The sequence below is a fragment of the Manacus candei genome, unplaced genomic scaffold (assembly GCF_025592945.1).
Source record: "Manacus candei isolate 608988 ecotype Guabito, Panama unplaced genomic scaffold, ASM2559294v1 h1tg000035l, whole genome shotgun sequence".
Classification (NCBI taxonomy): Eukaryota; Metazoa; Chordata; class Aves; order Passeriformes; family Pipridae; genus Manacus; species Manacus candei.
Window position 1 is genome coordinate 3,060,179 of NW_026138083.1, and position 25,060 is coordinate 3,085,238.

Consider the following 25,060-nt stretch of genomic DNA (forward strand, 5'->3'; position numbering starts at 1 on the left):
CTGTGTGTGTGTGTGTACGGATGTGTGTGTGCCTATCTGTATTTTAGAGAGGCAGGAAGATATATACATATAAAATATTTAATGTGCTCTCGGTGGTCTAATAAGCAGGGAGGGGTCAGAGCCACCCATTTAAATATACATTTTGGAGGATTTTTATTTTTTTTTACCTTGTTTATTTCACAAGGGCTTGCCAGCCCATTCTAACCTGTTATGTGACACCGCAAAGGTTTTTACTTCTCAGTCAGGTGGCTAATGTCATTATATCGTTGACAACTCATAAAATGTTATAATCTAATAGGGCTTTCCCTCCCCACACACACATAGTGAAAGCTCATTGTAGCAAAGAAAGGATTAGGGGCAAAAAGCAAGATTAATGGTTAAAAAAATGGAAGCAGGCTGAGTCCAGACAGAACACTGTAGCTTAAAAACAAATATAATTTGTATATTAAAATGTGTCTTGATCTTCTCTAGATTTACTCTAAATAAACCCAGCATACAATACAAGGGATTTCTTACTGGATATTGTATATATTTCAGCAAAGTCTATATATTTGGTTTGAATCAATTTTTAAATTAATTCCTTTTATGACTAAAAATCGGTTTTCAGGCAGACTCGGAATACAGAGACTAAGACTGAATCTCACACTAGAGGGATGGGAAGGAAACAAAAGCTTGGTTAGATTAGGTAGAACTCTCATGTGCAATCACAGCCAACCATAAAACTATCCTATAGTATCTGTGCTGGGAGAAATCTTCCTGGCACCTAGGGGTCTGACTGCCACAGAAGGGGCAAACCTCCTGCCAATAAGTTTTACCCTCTTGGGTCCCCAAAAGGACCTCAGGACAGCCAGCCAGCCCAGCTCCAGCAGACACCAGGAGCAGGCAGATGCATTCCCATTCGCTTCCAAGGACTCAAAACCACAGCGGTGAGGAATTCACCCTCAGCGAAATTCAGGTGGGAACAAGCACACGCCCGCATTTCTTTGGGAAGGAGATTAATTAGTTCCTTCCTCTTATAAAACATAAATAAAGGAACAAAGACCTGAGCTTGAAAAGGTGAGAAAATCCAGGCACGCTTGGCCAGCAGGGAAAAGCAACAATCTTCAGGTAGTTTGGTGCTAGTACGCCGAGTGTTTTGTTCCTACCATGTACAACTACTGCCTGACACGACCAAAAGCAGGAAAATGAGAAATTATGATGGCTGTTGAACACCATTGACATATCCACAATGTGGCATCCCATGTCAATTAGCATTCCTGCTTCCATAATTGTTATACAAGGGGAAAATCTGCGGTGTTAAACAGCCCTCAGATTCACCTCTCTGGACAGGCTTTGTTTTGTGGAGTGTTTAGCACACATAAAATAAAATCCATGGGAAATCTGGCTGGCATGAGACCCTTGATGGGTTTGTGTTTGGAGAGTTCTTATATTCAGTCAAATATGGGTGCTTTAGGTTAAATTTTTCAAGCCAGCTTCTCTTTATACCTGGGTAAAACCAAATCTCCTGGGTGGAAAAGCTGCAGATTTGCTGATAGCTGAGATTTTGACTGGACTGAATGGGCAAGCTGAGGAGGAAAGCTGCAGAGCAGTATGCAAACATTTTGCAACTCTCAAAACAAAAATGTCTCAATTCTTTAGTGTGAAATCTCTTGGACTGTTATACTCTTTAATTGTTGGCTTGCATAAAAACAAAAGGGTTCAGTGTTAAAATGGAACTCTGAAACTAATGTTGAACGTCAAACTGGCCTTTTAAAGGGTATTTTTTTACCTTTTTTTTAATAAAAAGTCTAAAATTTAATTTTTCGTTCAGCTGATGATCAATTTTTCTTCTACATTTCAAGATCTGCAATAACCCACCAAATCCTCTACTTATCTCCCATTGTGCTGACTCCTGTAAAAAATGTAGCCCTTCAAGCTACAAAATGATAGAGGAAAATCAGACAACACACAATAAAGCCTATAAAATTATGAACAGTACAGGGAAAGCAAATAGAAAAGAATTAGTCATTATTTCTCACAGTGTAAGAACCAGGGTGCACCCAATTATGAGGCAGCAGGGTTAAAATAGCCCATAAGAAACACTTTTACAAAGAATAACTAAATTATGCAACTTAGTGCACAGCAGGTTGCAGAGACCAGGAATATAAATGGATTGTAAACACGATTAGACAAATTTACAGGAGAGGTCTACAGAGGACTGGCAAGCACGACGATCCAGCACAGCCTATGGTTTGGGAAGTCCCTGACACAGTGCCTGGGCAAGGTTGGGGAAGGGAGAGATCCTTCTCTGTGCAATTCCATCCTGACAACACTGTGGTGATGCAGAGTCCCACCAGGGATGTAAAAACACCTCTGCAAAGGGAGGATGTGCACCACACGGCGTGGGTTGCTCATGGGACCTCCTTCCCTGGCTGGGTCTGGTTGGAGGTGCCGAAGGAAGCGGTTGAGGAGGGCTCCTGGTCAGAGCAGTACCTCCAAACCCCTGGGGGAATCACAGCACTGCCAAGTGCACGCTGAGCCCTTGACCCAGACCACACGTGCAGCAAAAAACAATCGCACTGATGAGCGATTATGTGTCTTTGTAAAGCACTCCTACCAAGGTGCACTTGTGTGGCTGGTATGCAACAGGGCTGGGGATTAAGCTCTTTGTGTGTTTGTCACTTTAGGGGTATTTAATTGCAGGGTAAGTAGAAAAAGAGAAAATTAAAAGAGGGCCACAGGCTGGTTTGACAATGGTGGCAAGAAGTGCCCTGTTCAGCAAGAGGAACGGGCCTGGGGAATCAAGATGGGCACATAAATGTGGCTCACGTGAGCTGTCTTTAACCAGTGGCAAAGACGAGAGCAGAAGTTTTCAACCATTTCTTGATTTATGGACCCTTACACTCTCAACGGAGAGGTGATCACCTGTAACAGTGAATTAAAGCCTCCTGACAATAGGTTTTTTTCGGCTGCCTTTCAGCCACCCTTTAGAGAGGTGGCTCAGAGACCCTCTGGGACCTTCAACCCAGTTGGAAAGCTACTGGCATAGGAATGAGCAAAGGGACAGGGATAAGTAATGTCCAAGCCTGGGGTTTAGATTTGCCACCCCATCTCCATTTCCTGCCTAACTGTGACAAAAGAATAATTTTTAAAAGCCTTCATTTTCCTCCATAGTTTTAAGGCTAAAAAGGACTATTAGATCATTTGTTCTGACCTTTTACATCTACAGGCCATCACACTTCCTCCAGTTTACGAGTACCTCCATAAAATAAGAGCCCATATTAATTTCAATCACCACTGAGGGAAATAAACCTGCTCCAGTCAGGAAAGGATATCTCTGAAGTTCATCATTCGCCACTGTTCACACTGTCTCCACTCACATCCTTTCTAATTTGTACTTTCCTAATTGTACTATTTTCCCTCTGTACATCCATGGACCCATTGGTAAAATGCTGAGAATAGGAGTTTAAAATTACAGTGGCATCCTATGTTGGTCACACTTGATGCAGTAAAAAGGAATCCCAACGGGAACACTTGGACAGCCTAACCAGACAAGAAAAAAAAAACAACAACAACAAAAAAACTACTGAAAAAAAGGGAGAAATCCCTGTTCTCCCCAGCTCACATAAACCTGAAGAGATTAAACGGCCGGTCAAAAGTCACCCCAAAGTTGGTGGCAGAGATGGAGCTGAAACCTACTTTCTCAACTCAAATCCAGAGTTTTAATCACCAGAACACCCTTCCTCTCCCTTCATTGCTTTCATTTATCATTTCAGGCTAGGCAGACTACATCGAAATGATGGCTTTGTGAAGCATAGAAACACAGTTTTACGGGCAATAAACAATAAATATGAACCTGAGGGACATCTCCTGGAAATCTCCTTACCAAAAAAGAGCCCTTTTTTCCCATTTTTTTTCCCCCCAGAAGGTGGCAAAAACACTCCCTTTCCCCTCCTGCCTGCACCCCTCTGCCGGGCTCAGCCTGCTGCTGGTCCCACCACCCTGGCAGCGCCAGCTCCCCTGCACGGCACGTTGGCTGCAGGATGGCAGCAAGTCCTCCCTCTCCCTGCCAAGATGACAAAGTCCTGGCTGGCTCAGCCGCCGCCTCTGCCAGTGTACCAGGGAATTGGTTGTGCGATTTCATTTAAGCCCTGCTCACTAATTATTAACTGTGGGCTCAGCATTCAGGGTGCAGACAATGGGATCAGCCAGGCACCGCTCCACGGGCGGGGGGGCACCACAGTCAGCACGGGTTTCTTTTTAATTATTGTGCAGTGGAATCAGTCCTGGAGAAGAGAATTGAAAAGTAGACAAAATTCTGATTAATAACCATAAGGGCTTGCTTTTTTTTTTTTTTTTTTGATAGCGTTTCTCTGGGTTCCTGCCCACAGGAGCCCAACTGTCCTTTCAGCTGTAACACCAAAGCCTGCACACACTTTAAAAAAAAAAAAAAAAAGCAAGATAACTTATTTAACTTATTTTGTTTTACAGGACTATTCCACAATAACAATGAACTATGCAGAGCTGAGCCCCCAAACCCATTTCTGGATTCAGACTTCTACGTATTTTGCTTGAGGACCCAGATATAAACTTTAAGGATGATGGATGATCCTGTTTGCAGCATCCCTGGGAAAGACATAAACTTCCCCAACAAGGTTGGAAGGGCTCTGTTCTGGACTGATGTCCGGGCTTTAAAGTTTCAGGCCTTTGCTTGGGTACTACATTTTGCTTTGTGTAAAGGCTGAACTCCTGTGGTATCTGTGTTACCTCCTCTCCCAGGGGATTTGTGCAGGGAAGGGTTGTCTTTATCTCATCTGGCATTTGCGTCTCACTGGCTCTGTTACTTTTGAACTGCAGAACTACACACTGGATCAGGTTCACTCTGAACGTGGCTCCAAGCTCATTCTGAAATTGGGTGCAACACTTGGGGTGATTTTCCAGATATTTCCTCACTTCTAACAGCCTATTAATTAGTATATTTCTATCTCAGAGTGATACCAAGTGATAAATTTGTTCAAAAGGGTAGGAGGAGGGGAAAAATAAAACCAGGGTCTTCTGAAAAGAGTGCTTCATCCTGGAAAAGCTTTGTTTCATGTGAGAGTGCTCATCTGCACGATCTCTGATCACACCTATCAGACACATCTCAGACAGGAGCTTCAGCCTCTCTTCTCAAAGCTTTCCCAGTAGTGGGAACACATGACCTTCATTAGGGACAGGGGACAGTATCCCGCTGGCCCCACCTGAGGGGTTCGGTGTTAAGGAACCAGCAGCCCCACCATGGCCCAACTGGCACCCTGGGGAGAGCAGCTCCCCTCTAACACAGAGCATGTGAACAGGGGCTCTTATGGCCAGGGATAAGGGAAAACACATGCTGGAGCAGGTCCCAGGGCAAGGATTACAGAAAACAGGCTGCTGTACCTCACAGAGCAAGCACATGTCAGGGTCTGAGAGCGAACTCAGCCCTTTGGTGTAGGAGCCTCGTGCTGTACCTGCAATGAAGCCTTTCCTGCAAATGGAGACATCAAGAGGAGATGACATTCCCCAGGGGCTGGCAAAATGTTATATGAATCACACCCGACTCTGCTCAGGAAACATCTCTCTCAGGTCTGAGTGGAATTCTATACCAAAGACATACATTTTTACATTCAGATTTCTTTTTCTTTCCACATTCAATACCTTGGAAGTGCTTTTTCACTAAGCAGTTATTAAAAAGAAGGAAAATATAGTCTTGCACCTGAGTAATATTTCTTCCCCAATATTACTCAATTTACCCACGCAATAGTCCCTCCTCTTGTTTCTCAAGCCTTCCAATTCTGAGTTTTGACACATTTTGACCCAGTTCCCAGTGCTTCTACCACTCTGCTTTGATCCCACACAGACCAGCATGCAGCAGGGACCCCCAGTTTACACAGGCTCCCTTCCCATCTCTCTCCCAAGGCTGTGGTGGGAGGAGAAGAGTCCCCTAAAACGACAGTAGCAAGCGCTGATTCCTTTCCAGGCTGCACCAGGCTCTTACAGCCACAATTCCTCACATTCATCCATGGCAAGGCATTGTGGGGTATTGTGTTTGACTCTCAACAAACTGTGTTGCTAGGACGACGTTTATTATGATACATAATGTGAATAAAGGATGAAACTGTACACAGCGTGCTGATTTGCTATAACTGTCATCTGTGATGATAGTCTCTAGTTTATACCTCAAATGAATTTTGCATGGATGGTACCGATGCTACCGGGTGCTGCAGAGGTGTATTTTACAAAGCTGCCTGGGCCTGGCATGAAGATCATGCCACTTTAAACAGCGAATCTGTTATTGTGATGTTTGTGAGAGGAGAACAAGTGGGAAAGTCACTTTCAAGTGCAGCTCAGTGCTCTTTTAATGAGGAATGGGGTCTTCTTCAGAGTCAGCCAACTACTGAGGAGGAGCTGACACCCTTAGTAGTCAACATCCTCAAAACAGCTGACAGCTCCAGATAAATCAGTTTGTGTACTTCCTCCCCTTCTCATATCACCTGCGGTGACAGGAAAGCACTAATTTCCTTTGAGAGGGAGAGAGATGGATGCACGCGTGCATCCTGGGCATGTTGATCCTTCAGTGTAAAATTAACAAAAACAGAGGCCAGGCAGAACTGGGAATAGGCACAGCACTTTGTCAAGAGGAAGACTCCGCCGTGGTACGGCCCCATATTCATCACACGGTGATTTACAAACACGCGCTCGGCGGAGTCACATTGCGTTAGCCCCTGCGAGAGGAAGCTGTGACAAACACAGAGCCCTCGGTGAACCCACTGCCCAGTTCACAGCTGTGATCCTCCTCTGTGCAGCACAACACCCCATGCCAAGGGCGCTGGCACACGGTGCAAGCGGTGCTCGGGTGTTCTGCTTGGTCCTACACCCGGACACAGCCGGGCCCTGGATGTACAGCCAGCTGGGAGGAATTCTCTGACACCGCCGCCTTTGAATCCCACCACCCCAGAATGAGCAAAACACTGCTGTTGCCGACTACAGTCCCAGTCCCACACCTGAACAGCCACGTGCCTGGGGCCTGCAGCACCCTTTCAAGCTGCTCAGGAGGCACTCACTTGTTTATCAGTCACTCACTGCAATCGATAGGGAGTTAAGTACTGCCTGCACCCTCTTGCACAGACAATCCTCGCCGCACACTTCCTGAATTCATTACTCCGGCGCTGCCACACGGCTGAGTGATGTTATAAAAATTAGGTACTGCAGGCCGTTAAAAGCATTGCACCCTCCTTGAAAAGCAACACACCCGAAAAACCCCTCAGATAAAATCGCAGGGAAATTTCTCCCAGTAGGCAACGCAGCTCACAACTTTCCCCTGAGCCCAGAAACCTCACACAGGGCTGGCTGCCATTCGTCTTGTGCCATTACTTCTGAAAGTCATCTCATCCCACCTTCCTCACTGAACTGCCACGTTTCCAGAGACAGGCTCTGACACGAGGCGAGCTGAAACAAGGCAGAAACAAAAGAAAGACACCCAACCTGTTTAAACAGGGAAGTGAAGGGCTCACTGTGACCCTGCTTCAGGGAGGATCTGGCCCAAAAAACAGACACACACTATCCAGGTCTGAAGAGAGGGTGTCTCCCCTCCCTGTGCTAGATGCACATGGTATTTCAGCTGCATTTAAGAGTCCCTTCTCCTGCACAAGGACCTTTTAATGAAAAGAAGAAAAATAAAAAGAGAACACAAACAAACCAACCAGATCCTAAAACTACAGAAAAGGATCTGAGTTTTTCAGGTCTCAACTTCTCCCTCCCTAAGCTGACAGTAACCTCAGTGTTGCCTTGATGCATCAGGTTACATTAGTTAAATCACTGACAATTCCATCATTTATATAATGGAATACGATTGCTGTGCTCAGATGAGACAAGTCACAGCAAAAATGCCTAAAAAGAGGTATTTTCCTGACAACCATTTTAAAAAACACTTACAGATTTACATTTTAAAATAAACACGTATCACTCTATATGCAAACATGAAACTATAAACACATCCATACATGCATGTGTGTGTGCACACACACATGTATAATCACATTCACATGCTCCTGTGGTTTTCCAGCTAAACTACTGCCATGTGTTGTACGTTATCCCAGGGCACCGAGCAGAAAGGCTGAAAACCCACCTCTGGGCGCAGGGGAGTTCGAAACTAATTTCTCCTGGACCAGAAATCCAGAAAGCCACACTCCATGCACAGGCCCCAGTGCCCACAGCGAGCTTGGCACAGTCCAAGCACAGGCAAGTTCAGCAGCACAGAGCCCCAGAAAACCAGCAAGGACATTCTGTCACCCCTGAGGTTGCACAGCGTTCACAAGATGCTGCCCCCACAAGCCACAGTGCTCTGCGAGTGCCAATACCTGCGTGAGTGATGCAGAATTACACCCCTCTGGGCAGAAGCTCTCCCTTTCATTCCAGTCTCATAGAAGCTGGGTTGTTTCTTTCTTGCACCGTTGAGTAGTTCAGTGAAAAAGCTCTTTTGTGCGTAAATAAATATTAGGTGTTGTTTGTTGTTTTTTTTTAAGCAAAGAAAATTCATAAAATAAAGCAGACAGGATTCATTTATATGAAAAATAGAGGGATTAAACATAGCCAATAAATTACAATAAACTGTCCACAGTGAACAATGCTACCAGATGACCATAATGGAGATCCACTGCTCTTGTGCTTTTATTAAAAGAACAAAGCACTGCAATTAAATGTAAAATCCGGTAATATGTCATCGTACCTTAAGCATCCTTTTCTCATTCATTGAACACTGTCCTCTGATTTAATTGAAGCCTCTGGTCCCTTTGAGACAGCAATAGTCCTTACTCTAGGCCAAGTTTAGCATTTCATTATTTAGTAATCTGAGATGGAGTCATGCTATTGACTCTCAAGCAATCCTCTTTGCTTCTTATAACAAAAAGGATGCCCACAGAAATAATTGATACCACATTCTACTCTCTAGTAAATCGTCCCTTAGTGGATTGTGAAAAGAGGTTTTTGATTTAGACTTAAGAATAACAAAAGTTGGGTATATTTTTCACTGATGACCCCCATATGACATGTCCATAACCCCTTTCACAGCAGGAATGTTGGCCTAAAGGCATTTTAGCAGCTAAAATGAGTGACTAGAGGCTTTCCAGGTTTTGTTATATATATTCGGTATATAAGTGATGCCTTCGTACAGGAAAGTCATTTTTTTTCTATAGAACAACTCACTGTAGACCTGATCCGGCCAAGAGCCCGCACTCTCCTGCCTGGTATCAGGCAGCCATCGGTGCTTAGCACCTCGTAAAGGCAATCAGCAGCTTGCAGATTCATTACAGCTTTGCAGGCTGGAAATGGGCTTGAAGCCGCGTGGGGTGTTTTCTTTGTTAGGTGAAACAACCCAGGTGAGTCAGGCAGCACATCCGAAATAACCCAGGTGAGTCAGGCACCCCCCACGTCCCCTGAGACTGGGAACAGCATTAACCAGCTTCCCAACTCCAAAACACCCTTATCTTCCAGAAACTTCTGTTATGCCCCAGCCTTTGGGATTTTCATCCCTCCCTGCTGAAAGTGGCGCTTTGCTCCCTGCAGATGGCCCGGGAAGGGGCGGTGCCGTGGCTGCAGCCCCAGCTCCTCGGCTGGCTGCCCAAGCCACACCGAAGCTGCCCATGCAGAAGCTCCCCTGGTGACAGTGATGCTGGATGAGCAGTCGCTCCTCTGTCACCTCCCCATCAGCACAGAAACAGCCCCACAGACACCAGCCCGGGCTGTGAGAGAGCTCCAGCCAGACATGTCCTGCACATCCCTCCCGCAGAACGCCACACAGACATGTCCTAAGCCACAGTTGCTCCCAGAGAGCTCCCAGTCAGAGGGCTGAACCTACTCTCCTTTTCCATTGGGAACATTATGGTTGAGCAACTGCACAGGGCGACAGCCACCTCCTCCTGCCTTTGGCCAATGTGCAGGGGCACCAAAGCATCCCTCCCTCCCTTCCCTCGCTAACTCCCGCAGCACTTTATGGTCCTGGAAGGACTTAGTGCCTGGACCCCACTGCCAGCCTCCTCTTCACCATCACACAAATATGCTCCTCGTCTTGCACAAAGCATTGTCACACTGGTGCATCAGGACTTGCTGTACCCACAAGAAGGCACCCATCCACCTGTCCTGAAGTCACCAGCACTGTGCTGGGAGCAGCTGCTGGTGGTGGCACCTGCTGTGCCACAGGTACCACCAATGGTGCAGCACGGTACTACTTCTGCAGAACCAGGGAAAAGACTCACTTATTGCAGGAGGGGGAGTTTGAAAGGCAGAGACCATGTGCCAGTTTGTAGGATGGCTTCGACATCCAAGAGAGCAAACTCCACTAATTCCTCTCAGTGAACGTCTAAGAACACTGGGCACAGTTTACAAGAGGTGACTTGTTGCGGATTCATGGTTGTGCACATTAAAGGACCAGCACAACACTGAATGTGGGCACATCAAGTCAGTGCTCCCATAGGCTGATGGAAGCCTGCCCTAACCACTCGCTTGGCTTCAACTCACTGGTCCAAACCTGGGGGAAATTTAAAGCTGTTTTGCACGGAGAAGAGTTGTATAGATGCAGGAGTGCAGCCATGATTCGGACATCAGCCCTCTCACAAGCCAATTCACAGGTCAAACAAAAAAAGACCACCCTGACACCTCCCTGCTTTGGAGCTCTGGCACCTCTTGCTCCCCAGAGTATCAAGAAAAGCGAGTTTTCACTAAAAGACCAACACCCGATGGTCAAAAGTGGCCGTTTCCTCTGGAAATCTGCGCCATAGTTACCAGGCAATGCAAGCACAAAGCTAAGCTGGGGAGACCAAGCTCCCCCCAATAAACTTGCATGGTTCCCATTAATATTAATGGTAATTACGCAGGTGTATTGGGAAATAGCCCCCTCGCAGGGCTGCAAATCTCATAGCCCTGACCTACGCCCATAAGCCTGAACTCAAACTCCTCTGTACATAATTCTGTAATCTACTTGGCATGTTAAGCATTTCAAATTAAAAAGTGTCAGGGTCAGAGCCAAAACAATGCATTATATGGGATAAGATTTTAATTCAGCCGGTCCTGGGAGAGACATGGGGAAGGAGGAGAAATTCATGCCAATTATTTTGCATTTTGTGAGAGTTATTTGATTGTAGGACAAGCCCATACCAGGGCACCGTTCAGCGAGTTTTGTTTTGTTTGTTTGCTTCTCTTCTCCCAGTACTCAAATTATCTCCAGGTCCTTAGATCCATTAGACTAATTAATATTAAGAACATATGCATATGCAAATTAGGCCATGGTGCCCATATATTTCACTTTACGTGACAGCTTGAAGTGTAGTTGTGTGAGTCAATCAAATGCCATAAATTTGCTATGCACAAAAGATCATTAATATTAATTGGGGCATGGGCACTGTGCAGTAGCCCATGCCACCATTAGAAATGGACCCCTCACTTTAATTGTTCAGCAAATTCCTTTTTTATTTATTTATTATTTAATTTTAAATCAATACCTATGGCCTGATTAAAATATGTATTTTTTTCCCCAGGTAGTCTTCAGAACAGCATGAGAATTATATTAAAAAATACAGAGCAGACCTTTTCTAAGACAGATGGCACACAATGAGGTTAAAAAAAGTATCTTGAGATCCAACCAGCAAGAACAAAAAAAAAAATTGCTTGCATTGTTGTTTTCATTATCTTGCTTCTGTCATTTCATGAGCTTTGTATCTTGCAAGGAAAGAAAGAAGGGAGAAAAACTGTGAAATTAATCTTTTGTGCATGGCCTGATAAAGAAGAGACATGCTCAGACAAAAGATAGACTGAGAGAAGGTACCGTGATTGATGACTAAAGTAAAGGTGTCAGAAGAGTATTATGTAAATTACTGGAGGCACAGACCATTTCAGAGAGAATGAGAGGGAGAGGGGAAGCCAGGGAGAGAGAGAAAAAAAGGACTGCAGAGTCGATGTCACCAAGACACTGGTCCCCAAGCGCCAATTTCTTGCCATCTTTCATCTGCTCAGACAAGCTCACCTCACTTTCTATTTGGTTTGCACAATGTAACAAAGGAGGAAAAAACTGTCAACATTAGCATGAATCCAGCCCAAAAGCGGGGTTCGAGCACGCAGCGTCTGAAGTGAGGCAGCGAGACGGCAACTTTAAGGCAGCCTCGGTGCTCGTACGTGTGTCTGTGCGAGGCGGCGGCTCAGAGTCGACCCGCTCTTTTATTTTGTGCCAGAGCAGGGATTCAGACAGACAGGGCTAGGTCTTTGTGTTGAGACACCCAGCTTGATACACTGGGCAGAAGGAGAGGGAAGGACAGAGCTCACATCCACCAAACTCTTCCCAGGAAAACCTTTCCTCGCCACTGGCACGGCCTCACGCGGCGGCTTCCCGGCCACGCTCGTGCCGATCCCACGGCACACCCCTGGAGCGTGGATGGGCAGAGCTCAGACAGTGCCTGCCACGAAATTCCAGAAGGGTTCAACGAAAGCACAGCCCAAACCAACTTACAGCGAGCAAAGATATGTTTGGTCTCCCGTTCCTTGTCCTTCCGGCTCAGAATTGCGCTGGGTTTTCGCATCCCGAAAGGATGACGTGGTTAATAGCAGGGGCAGCAAGAAACCATTTTTGTACTTTTACCTTTTTGAAAAAAAAAATAAAAATCCAAGTTAAAATGCAACAGGCTTTCAGGAATTTTCCCCTTTGTTCCTGACTATATGATTAATCTGGCTCCTGCTTTAAAACCAATTATTACGTATTGTCTTTTGAATTTCACCTCTGACATATCTTTGCCCCTATTTAATTTGATCACTGGCTTTTATTCAAAAACTTCATTTTCCAAGGGAGAAAAACAACTACAAATGGTCACCTATCACCTCCCTGGTAACAAGCGAAAGGAGCATTCAAGGGGAAGGAAAAACTGAATTGGCATTTGATGAAATGCACAGTTCCATGCCGCCCATACTCTTGATACACGAGGCTTAAGGTACACGGTGCCCTCTATACATTAACTAATTACCCCAATTCCTGCCCTGTAGAGTGAGTCCCTGGGTTTATAATGGGAAAGCAGAGAGAAGCGAGAGCAGAGAGCTCACCTCCCTTATCTCTGTCCTCTGACAGCTCGGTAAGAGCATCCCTCAGTCTCATCTTGCCCTCTCCCCTTGCTGCTCTTCCCGCTGTACTGCCCAGCACTGGAATTTCAAGGGCCATAGCTGGATTTGGGGCAAAGATGGCAATCCCAGCACGGCTCCTGGCAGGAATCACTTCAGTACAGAGCACAAGTGTGCAAATAAAGCTGCTTTCCAACTTCCTTCCTTCAGATTCAATCAGCCATCACATGGCTTTCATTTCGAGTGTTGAGAGACACTAAAATGAGATTTAATAACAAATTGTTTCAATTTTGCATCCCTTCTAAATTCTGTTGGCCAGGCAGGATAGTGCATGGAAAAAGCATTCAGTTTTTCTCATCAAATTTTTCATTTTTCCACTCTATTTTTTTATTTGTGCATGAGTGCAACAGTTGGAAAAAATTTAAAATCCAAAGAGGCAGCTATTCCTATACCATCAATTTGCCCCTTAAATAGTAAAATGATAAAATGAGTGAAAAAAAAATAGATGTTCTGGGCACCATGCTCTGTACAAATCAGTTCTTAAAGTATCAGTGAATTCACATTTTAAAGAATACTTTAGTTTGCAAGATTGAAATTCTTTAAAAGAAGAAACTCTCAAAGGAAGTTGTCATTTTAGGCTGCATAAACCAAAACCCTTCCAAAATCAGGTGCTTAGAAAAAAAATTGAAGCACTTTAATAATTTAAATTGCTCCCCTTTGCACATGCCCAGAACCCAAATCCCTTTTCTAACTGAAGTGCTTATATAAAAATTTGACAGCTCTTATAATTTTAAATTGCTCTACACTGAGTATGCCCAGAACCTCGATCACTTCCAAATTCAAGGGCTTATAAAAATTTGAAGCACTCCAATAATTTTAAATTGCAATGCACAGTGCAGAGTGATTTAAAATTATTGGACTGCTTCAATTTTTTTAAAAGGTCTTCAATTTGGAAGTGAGTCAAGCAGCATTCTAATACAGTAGTTTAAGACATACTGTATTGATGTGAAATTTAACATCTAAAAATAATGAAAATTAAACCGGATACACTGTTTAAAAAGTGAGGACGGTTTTCCCAAACACCCCTAGGAAATCCAGAAAACCACAACTTCCGGCTGCTCGGTCCTTCTTGGTGAACGAGGCAAGAGTGAAGAGTAAAGGAGGAGATGCTTGAGACAAAACCACAGAGGTAAGATCAGCTTCCACCCTTGGGCTGGAGAGCAGAAAAGTCCTCTCAGAAGTGCTTGGAGTCATCTCAGAGGGGTGGGAGCTCATGCTGACACATCAGAGAGGAAGAGTCATGGAAAAGGCTAGACCGGGCCCTTCGGATCCCTCTGGCAGGAAAACGGGTTTAGACTGTTTACAGATCTGCTGGTTATAGACCAGCACTTTTTTGGATGGTGTTCCTGTTTCCTCTCAATCCATATGCTTTCTACTGGGAACTCACAGCAAGTGTCCCATGCAGGGTTCAAAGCGCTGGCTCCCCACTGCTTGGCTTCATGAAGAATGGAACTACATGATTTCCACTAGGTTTAGTGTCAGGCACTGGCTCTGTGTGTAAGTCTTTTTGGCAGCTATTTGCTTCCCTTTAAGATCTTTCCCTTTTTTGGAGGTGATTTATATTAATAAACTGTTTTGGATCAGAATTGGCATGATATGTAAAACCCATGCCTGTTTGGTATTTCTGTTGTGTATGCTGAATTTGAGTGGGGGGAGGGAAGAAGACAACGCTGTTCAGCTGGCTGGGAGTCTTTTTCTGTTCCACACATTCAAGTTCTTCTCAGGAGTCAACTGCAACTGTTAGAGAGTTTCTTTTAAAAAAATCAGTTTTGACATCCTGAAGATAGGGAACGAAAAGAGACTTGAAGTCACCACATTTTCCATGCTTTCATGAACATCTGCAATGTAAAATCGTTTCACAACAGGGGCTGGGCTCTATTTCATCTTACAACAAGTTGGGGATCTTGTCTATTTGCAGCTTATTCAGTCTGTTTGATAATAGGAACTTCGGCTGTGAGTTTCATTTTGAAGTTGGGGTCTTGTGGTGTTGTTCTCTGTTGTCTTTTCTTTCTTGCTAAGTTAAACATCACTGGAAATGACAGAAAGAGCCCTTATGCCTCGCTCCTGGCTAATAAAGGAGGCTCGTTAAGTTTTGGTTATTATCTATTCCAAAGGTCCAAAGGAGCATCCTCAGACAAAGAGAGAGACGACGCCTAGAGCAGTGCAGGTTCTAATGTGAATTCCTGGAAGAGAGAAACTCTTCAAGAATGGATTAGCTGGAGAGAGTCAAACAAGCACAGGAAGTCTGGGCAGGAAAGCCAAGCAGAGATGTTTTCAGAATACACGGGTCCCTTTTAAAACTAGGACCAGCTAAGGAAGAAGGAAAATGACTCTGCAGGAGAGATGAAAGGACCCAGGACTGGGAGGTGAAGGTAGTATAGGAGAACTCCTTAAAATATCTGGGATGCTCCCAGTTCCCTGGGAATTTGGGAGGACAGCATGAGCCCCAAATGGTGGTTTCTCAGACTGCCAGTAGGTTACAGCTCATAGACATGCATGGCAGGACATGACCTCCCTTATAATTTAATGCAGACTGGTAAAAAAAATGTTGCAACTTTTCCTTTTATGTTCAAGAAGCTTTTTTCTCCCCCCCCCTTTAATCTGCATCTCTCTGATCAGAATAATTCATTGCATGGGACAGGGTCAGACCAACTTCCCACTGCAGCAGGTTACAGATAAATGGTGTCCTCCTACAGTCCTGCACAACGAACTCGTACTTTTATGCGATAGAGTCACAATTTATCACATAAAAAGTACCCGCTTTGAAAAAAAAAATGGTGCAAAGAGGTTTTATTCAATAGGCTGTAATGGTGAGCTGTTATGGTCTATCAGGTGGATAATGTGCATCTTAAAATACTGTGTAAATACATATTTCTATAATAGCCTGTTACATTTCCAAAGGAGCCATTGCAGCCTGCATTTGAAGTGAGAAGGAGCTCATAGGAGATGGGCTCTGGCACTTTTTTTCTCTCAGCAGGAGGTGGGCAATGACAATTTTTCCTGAATTAGAGAGGAAAAATATTATTTTCTGATTCAAATGAATAATAAAAAACAATGGAAAGCAGCAGCTCAGAGAACTTTGACTGGAAGGAAGGAAGGAAGGTAAGTGTTAATGTGATGAGAGCGCCAAGAGAGCTTTGCTCTCTCCTACAGTCGCCGTATTTCCTTGCTCCCCAACTGAGATGGCAGCATTACATGAATGTTCTCCGTATTTTCTTCCCAAGAGCTGGTAGAATTATTTGTTGTGAGTAACATTCATAGGAGCTTTGATCCTGAAAATGCCTATGTATGAGAGCAGCCAGACACCTGAGAGCAGCGGCTTCTTATATGGCACAAGCATATCCCAAAGTCCTACATATACTGTTGTTAGTGAAAAATAATTATTAATATGATGCCTAATTAAACACTTTTGCAATAGCTGGGATGGATTATTGGCTGCTTGTGATGTGTGACTGTGATACAAGTCAGGAATAAACTCTTCTTTTCAGCTCCATGACTGGACAACTGGGAGTTTCAAAGCAAAGGATGAAGATCCAAAACTGATACAACACCCAGGAAAACTGGGGTGGAATTCCTGGAATTGGCACTGAACAGAAACAAGCCATGGCTACTGTGGCCACATAAATAAAAACAAGATAGATCAGATGTTTCTGTTTAAAAAAATACAAGTGAATTAATTTGATTCCCCAAGCCTGCTTCTACCACAGAAGACTAAAAGACCCTGCCCCAGTTTTCCTAAACAATCTGCAGGGACTGGCGTGAGCTGATCTGCAACATCAGCCCCTGCTTTTCCCTTTCTCTCCTTCACAAACCACCACACATGACCTTTTGCCATAGGTTGTGCCTCTAAACACAGACCCCCAAGCCAGGCAGCAATTCAGAGCGAGAGCCAACCAACACACTTCCCTTCTCTGCCTATTTCCCAAATTTTGGTATTTACACTCTGTGCCATCCCTCACACACAGCACATATATAATCCTTTATTGTAGTGCTGGAAAAGGATTCTCTATTATTTGCAATTATTTCCTAATTTGGCCAATATGAGAGGTTATTGCTGCTGAAAAGAATGAATAAAAGCATATCTGAGGCAAAAAAAGTGCTAGTAGTAAAGTTTAAAAAGAGCGCAGATGAAGATTAATAACCTCAGCAGTCAGGGCCTGGAGTACTTAAAACAAGTAAAAAGACATTACAGAGCAGGAGAACGGAGCCAGCAGGAACTTTTGTTATGACACCCAATGCCACATGCAACTCCTCAGGTCACTCAGTGCTAACTCTGTGAGCACTCCCAGCAAACCTGCCCCGACGTCAAGGAAACAGGGTTGATTTATAACTTTTTTTTTTTTTTGCCCCTCACAAAGCTTTAGATGAACGTGTTTGCTGACTTATCTGAGAGCCAAAGGGAAATTTAGGGAGTATGAGCTCACAGATATTGGAAGCCTGCAGGGGAAAAAAAAAATTCAGGGCTTACCATTTAAGGTGGGGGAAAAAAAGCAGTCTGGGTGCAGACAGCAGCCTTTCAGCTGAGTTCAACATGCTCTGGCTTGTGCCTCAAGCAGGTAAACAGTAGCTACATCACTAAAAAAACAAACAAGGACCACCTATCTGGACACGTGTGGAGAGGGGAGGTCACCCTCATGGACACCAGAGGACTGCATGTAAGTGCTGATAACTGTAACCAACAAATTTTGGCCCGTTCCCTAAAAATGCAGTAGGAGGTTCTGCAGGTGCTCATCAGATGGATGCAGAACTACTGTACTGCTCATGTCAGTGCTAGAAAGGCCACCGACCTCTTAATCCCAGGTAAAAAAAGGAGTGGGCACAAACATTTGCACCCCTGGAACAGCTCTGATACTGCACAATAAAGCAATCAGGACTCCAAAGAACCAAATAATAAAGGCAATGGAGAGATGATTAAAAATACTTTGCTAAGGAGAAAACAGTTTTAGTCACATGCATACTGAGATGTCACCATTTAATAAAATGACAAAAACTATCTATCACATATGCATGAACACAGAACAATATAAAGAGGTTAACAGAAATTGATGGCATCCCAGCTTTAATTTTACACTGAATCGGAGTCTTTGGTGATTGAAAAAGACAAAGATGTATAGGGTTATCTTGGTGAAGAGGCTTTGCTAATTACTGGCACTTGTCATTTCTCCATAGCTTTATCTAAGTCAGGAAGGCTAACTAGCTCCTTTTCCCCAGTGTGCATTGTTTGTTCAGTAGGCTTTGTGCTGAGAAAGCCTTTTTCATAACTGCACCTCATTATTAACGGGTTCATAAATAAATGAGTCCTAATATTTTCCTCGGTTAGCATTTATGATAGGGACATTTGGACTACAAAAGATTACACTTGTCTTTAATAAAAATAGGCACTTATACATGAAGCCTATTAGGGTCCTTGTTACGTTGAAGAGGAGGAGGAGGCGGCAGAAAAGGGGAGGAGCAGGATTATAAAAACACACTTTATAGCACTATCATATTTTCCATGTGATTTTAGTAGCTATTTATTATCTTACATTAGCTAATTATGCCTCTAACCTGAAGTGGATCTCTGGATTCCACACTCTATCCTATGTCCTGCCATACTGCACGCTCCCGATCAGGCAAACGCCATAAACTGGGCAAACACTTGGAAAACTGAAAACTTCTGGAAAAACAGGCAAGGCACGAGACAAAAAGGAGCTCTAATGTACAGCTGATACTCAGGTGTGGATGTGCCCGCTCCCAGATGTGATAGACTTTGTTCCTGGAGATGTGGCTCAACTCACTACAGGGATCAGTCAAGAAATGCTGGAAATCGGCTGCAAGGGTGGGGAAGGTCACGTTTGAGGAAGGTCATGAGAGCTCTAAGGTCGCACAAGACACCAGAAAGATCTCAAAGAGCATGGGGGTCTCTTCCTCCACATCCTCTACTCCTCCCTCTCCAGGAGGTTCATCTCCAAAAGGCCCATCCATCTGTGCCAGGACAAGTGACAGGAGAGGAGTTTGCTCTCCCAGCTCCACTTTTTTGCATGGGGGACACGCTGGCACAACACCAGAGCTGGACCCAAACCTCCCCAAGCCCAGAGTAGTGTTTTAGCCATAATACCATTCCTTTTATGTGCTTTCAGCTCTGGGAATGGTTCCTCCTGCACAGCCCACCTGCGCCTGCTGCAAGTCCACACTGCACATCACAACACCCAGGGATGAAGCCAGAAGAGCAAACAAATATTTGCTAAGAGACTATATTGTGGAATTGGTTTTGCAACACCTCACGGACAAATCTGACTCTTCCTTTCCGAGATAAACACCAAAATACTGTCATTTCCCCATATTTTTTCCAAAGGGTTAGGATCAGGCCCGCTGTTAAGTTTCAGAAGGTTTTTTATTAGTGTTACCAAAAAAGCCTTAAAATAGTTACATCAATTCTTTTCAGAAGACATCCACAGCATTGTCAGACAGCTTTAGAGTGTTTCAGGTCTCAAACAATGCTCTCTTTTATAGTTACTGTAACGCACCTTTTGTCAGCTATTTATAAAATGCTCTGAAGTCTTCTTTAAACTTCATCTTTTCAAAAATAACTTCAGACCAAACAAGCTGTAATGGACAATTCAAGACGTCAGAAATGCATCTGCCTGAGACCACAAAACTTTTCAGCTTTCTCTTAGGAAGTAATAATCTGAAAGCAAATGCATCAGAAAGCTTGTGCCACAGTATACTAAAGTCTCAGCTAATTTGGCTTCGTGAGACAAGTTTAAAGACCCCAAAGCATTTATAATATTTGGGTTTTGTTTTTCTAATTAGATGTGTCTCTCATATTTTTTTTGTTTCACTTACTGCTGAAGTAATTTAAATCAAGAAATCATTTAAGTATATCTGGCATAAGGGGTTTTTTTTGTAAATCAAAGCGAAACACACAAAACCATTTTAATCACAAAAGTACCACTTCCTTCAGGATGTCAGTAATTCTCAAAATTGCTTTAGATATTTGCTAGATATCAGAAATGGGTAATGCAGCATTTTAAGTGGCAGAAATGCATTAGTACTATGTAAGTACATGATCCTTAATGTACTAATCTCAGCAATATGTGTAATGAGAACTTTCAGTAACACTTTATTTTAAGTGTCCTCTGAGAAATGCTAATTTACAATGAAACACCTATGGAAGTACATGTGACATTTACATGAATACCAAATGAATTCATTTTGATCAATGCTATTACAATGAATATGATATGAATTCACAATGATAGGGCGTTTAAAGAATTACCGCATTTTCCTTTAATATTGCATGTTTTGAAGACTAGCACATGTTAAAAACCATGCTATATGTTCACTGGGAGATCTATATGTTAAGATGGGCAAAAGATACATAATAGGACTGTTTAAAACATGTTTGCATGGTTTAAAACATTAACAAGGAACACAGGTCCTCACTTCAGTCCCAGTAACGAGATCTGCTGAGCTCAATGGATTCCTTGACTTGCATTTGAGGACAGTGTATGGAACAACAGGCTGAACTTTGCACCCACTGCTCACCCAGGCAAATAACTACTCACCCACCCAAAAAACAGCAGTACAACCTAGTGCAGAGCATTTTCATACTCGAGAATAATGTGCCTTGTGCATTAAAGAAAACTTCACCGAGGAGCCCCTCTACAATCTGACCATTGGTGTCAGGAAAGGAATGGCTGGGATTTGCAGCCTTTGTAAAGACAACATTCAGCTGAAGTGCCAGAACAGGGGCTGAAGTTTCAAAAATCTGAGCCCCATTGTTGTCCTCTCTAACTGAGAAGCCTTGGAACAACCCCAAGATGTAGAGAAAATGTTTTGAAAGCCCTTAACAAGCTAACTGGTGGAGAAAAACACACAGTCAAAAGCTACTAAGAAACTAAAACAGCTGATTGAGCCCCTGTAGGTTTGCTGTTACCTCTCCCAAACCCGTGAATGCTCATTGCTCTGGCTGCCATTCCTTTCAAATCTGTGAAATTGCAGAGCATGCTCTGGTGACAGTATAGAAACATTCCTCGTGGGTCACAGCTCTCCATGACCAAGTCCAGAAACTGCTGCGAGTCCATCTGCAAACTCTCTGCTTTCTGTGGCAGAGGCCACAGCCAGTTACAGCTGCATTAAAACAGTCAGTGTTTGAGGAAGGAATAAATGGAAGAGAAACAGATAGGAAGGCAATAAGAGAGCTGGTCCAAAGCTGTAACAGAGCTTTACATTCCCTGGAAACAGCCACAAGCAGTGATGGCCCAGACCTCAGGAACAAATGCTAATAAAAAACCAATGACCCCGACTAGTTTTATCTAGCTTGAAAACCTTCATACAAACTTTTTCTATAAATATTATGATTAAATATGGCAAGAGTGGTGTTCTTTAAATGTGACTGCATTTTCCTCGAAGCATTAGACCATCTCCTATCGTCGCGTACCAACCTTGGCTGGGTTTATTTAGGATTGTTTCCTTCTGCATCTAGTAAGAACCACGTTTAGTGGCTGATGCCAATCAGCAATTGCACTAATCAAGGTGTGACACCTGCCAGAGCAAAGGCTGAAGCAGCAGTAAGTGTTGGCTGAGCGCTGAAAGATCACAGTAATTGCCAGCGCCCGCCCTTTGGCTGGACTATCAGGCGTCGCGAGGCTTGGAAAAGATACAGGAATCCTCTTACAGCTCTGAAGGTCCCTCCTCACACAGTGCCAAATACCTCCTGTGAGACACTACCCACACTTCCCACCCACATCCTTAACACCAACCGGTGCTCAGCATCTCAAGACAGACCCGTTTCACGAGCTACAATGAACCTCAACACTACGGAGCAGAAATTCCCATCTGCCGTAAAGAAATCCAGTCTATGCATGACCATGCTGCCAAAAGTACCCAAAAACTTACAGTTTAAAGTGAATGTGTCTATACAGATAGATGTCTACACACTTCTAGAAGCATACACATGCACATATAACTCCTCAGGGATAAAGCAGGCTTGTAAACTTCCCCTGTTTAGGCATCAAAGAAGGGACCGTTGATTTGACTGAAAATTAGAAGAGCATTTAATAGAAGCACAAGAGAGATCCTGAACTGTTGTGCCTGTGATGGCATGAGCTGCAAAAGTGCTGCAGAGTACTTCACTTTGTCATCAAAAAGAAGAAAAAAAATGAAAATTAGTTGCTTGATATTTACATTTAATTCATTCTTATAATTTAGCCAAGAAAACAGAAGAGTGGTAAAAGAAAATATAGCATTTTGTTTGTTTGTTGCTGGGATAAGTAACCTAAATAAGAAATGAACTTCAAAAAACAAGTGTAAAATATGATTTTGAATAGTAAGAATACCATCAACATAATTTCTCACTCTGCTTTTGCTCATCTGGGACACATGGGTTTTGGGATGACATTGGTGCTATGAGATACACGTTAAAATTCACATTTTGTTTAATCACTAGAAGCCTGGAATTCAGACACCGAAAAGGAGGGGGGAAAGAGGGAGGTGAAAAATTGCAAAATTTTCTCAGAAAATTGCCTCAGAATGAAATTCTGCCCTTTTCTTCTACTCCAAAAAGTCATTACCATCTGACAGCTGTTTAGTGGCATATGTGTGTTGGTGGTACCAGTCCAATTCCTAGTGGGCAGGTGTCTGCATCACAAAAGCCACCATCACAATTGGCACTAATTGGCACCCTTGCTGGCAGCCTCCGTAAAGAAAATAAGGATTAGATGGCACAGAGATCAAATTATCCTGTCACCATAAAGGTGATCCCCCCTTTAGGTCAGAAAGGCCTGTTGGCAGGACAGTTTGGGGAAGTTTGCACTTCCCGGGCTCTTGTTCCAACGGAGAGACACGAAATGTCGGGTGCCTGATGATGGCATTGAGACGCGTTTCACAGGCACTTTCACTTCTCATTTTTAGTTGAATTTCAAAACAAAAAAACCCAAACCAACACCCAAACTCAAAACTCAAACAACAAACCAGAAAATTCCCTCTTAATCTGGACCGTTGGACAGTTTCCCATCAATACAAACTTGCTATTTTATGCAGATAGTCACCACATTGCTCTGCTGGGGTATCAGTACATCCAATGCCTTTCTTTGTATGGGCTTTTTTCCCTTTTTTTTTTTTTTTTTTGGAACAGCATGCAAATTCTGTGATTTTTCTAAGTATAGGGTGCAAAATACCCTGGAAAGTGGGGGGGAGGGGGAATGTCTTACAGCTCAGCAAGCTTTATGAGGATATTCTCTTAGTTATTGAGATGAGTTGAATAATTCTCCACTAATTTATACACCAGTGAAACTGGCCTGTTGGCAAGTCCACAATTAATGCGAATGCCAAGTGGGATTGCAGCTTTGTTTCATCTAGGAAAACACTTAGCTGAACAGCAGCTTTCCCAGCTGAAAATGTGTGTCTGTCTTTAAACTTGCAACAGAAGCTGGCATTTCTTCGTTTCCATTCACTCTATCATTATGATGCATTATACAAAGTAATGATGTAATACGCTGGAAAGCTGAAATGCCAGCTCTTTGCCAAAAATAATAATACAAAAAGTGTACAATTATTTTCATCTATGAAAGCCACTCTCACCACCATCTCCAGCTCCCCAGTCAAAGAGAAATCTTTCCTAATAGTAGATCATTTCTTTCTGTTTGTGAATCCAACATGAATGTGAAAGGGTGGGGGGACTCAGCTCATCCGTGTTGAGTTACAACTTTTAAAAGATGTAAACATATTTATCACTCTGGCACGGTAACTCGTCACCACACATCCCTCACACTTGCATTTTAATAGTGTTTTTCCCCTTACCTGTGGAACATGTCATCTCCTTCTGCAACTAGGGCTAAGTATGAAGGGACTACAGGAGGCAAAAAAAGGCACCAGGATTTGGACCTTGGGCAGAGGATCAAAATGCCAGGAATTTTTCAGGCCTGGTCTTACCACTCCTTAATCACCAAAGCCATTAAAATAACAGGCTTGTGTATGCACGATGACGCCACTTCAGCAGGGATGTAACCTGCTCCAGAGCATGGAAAAAGGCTGGGAGGGAGAAGAAAATGTCCATTGCTTTGGGTTAAGTATCTCCTCTACTGCTTTATCCCCCATTTCTACAGCCCCAATGCTACCAACACCTCCATATGCCAAGCCACAAAATCAATACTGGGTGGTGTCAGCACAGGGAGCAAAATGCATCAACACAGAAGCCCCAACCACAGATGCCCAGAGAAACAGTGGCTCCTACCTACCAGTCCCATGACAAACAGTGTGATGGGCAACAGTGTGATGCTGAAGCTACAAAAAGAAGCCTCACGACAGACTCAGAGCGGTTTGTATTCTGATCACCGGAGCGGTAGCTCCCAGCACAGGGTTTGGCGCCGTCGGTGGTCCGAGAGCAGAGCCGAGGTCTGGTTGAGCAGAGAGGAGAGGAAAGACCTGGGGTGTGTGTGTGTGTGTGTGTGTGTGTCAGTGCAGAGCTCAAGATGGTCTTTTAGGAGGACAGTTAAAAACCAGAATAAAAGGAAAGCGGTGGGGAGCGGCAGAGTACGGAGCGGAGGGTTCGGGTGCAGGAGGCAGGCGCTGTGCATCAACCAGCCTCAGGTTTGCCAGGCAGAGAAAACTCTGCTCCTACAATGATATACAATCACACAGTAAGTGTATCTTAATAATACAATAAAGTGTTAGCTCTGATTAGAAAAGAAAGATGAATTCTTCTGCTAAACCAGGGTAACCCTAAAAGCGTGTTAACATGAAATACTAAATAAAATGCTACTCATCTATAATAAATCTTATTACACATTTTGGCAATTTTACTACTAACATACCGAAGGTTTCAAGCAATGTTTGAAAATAGAAATCTTAAATTGAATCATTGTTGCATGAATATATGCAAAATATTCATTTCTAGCACTGTGAGGGTTGAGTGCTTTTAAATTGG

General features: G+C 43.6%; 1 long non-coding RNA gene across 1 annotated transcript in view; it reads right to left on the bottom strand.

The window, feature by feature from the left end:
• The window catches only part of LOC127473362 (uncharacterized), a 277,370-nt gene that overhangs the window by 195,944 nt on the left and 56,366 nt on the right, over nt 1–25,060 (bottom strand). The window contains exon 6 of the long non-coding RNA XR_007905379.1: nt 12,494–12,622. This is a non-coding gene — a long non-coding RNA (uncharacterized LOC127473362). The remainder of the gene's footprint in view (nt 1–12,493; nt 12,623–25,060) is intronic.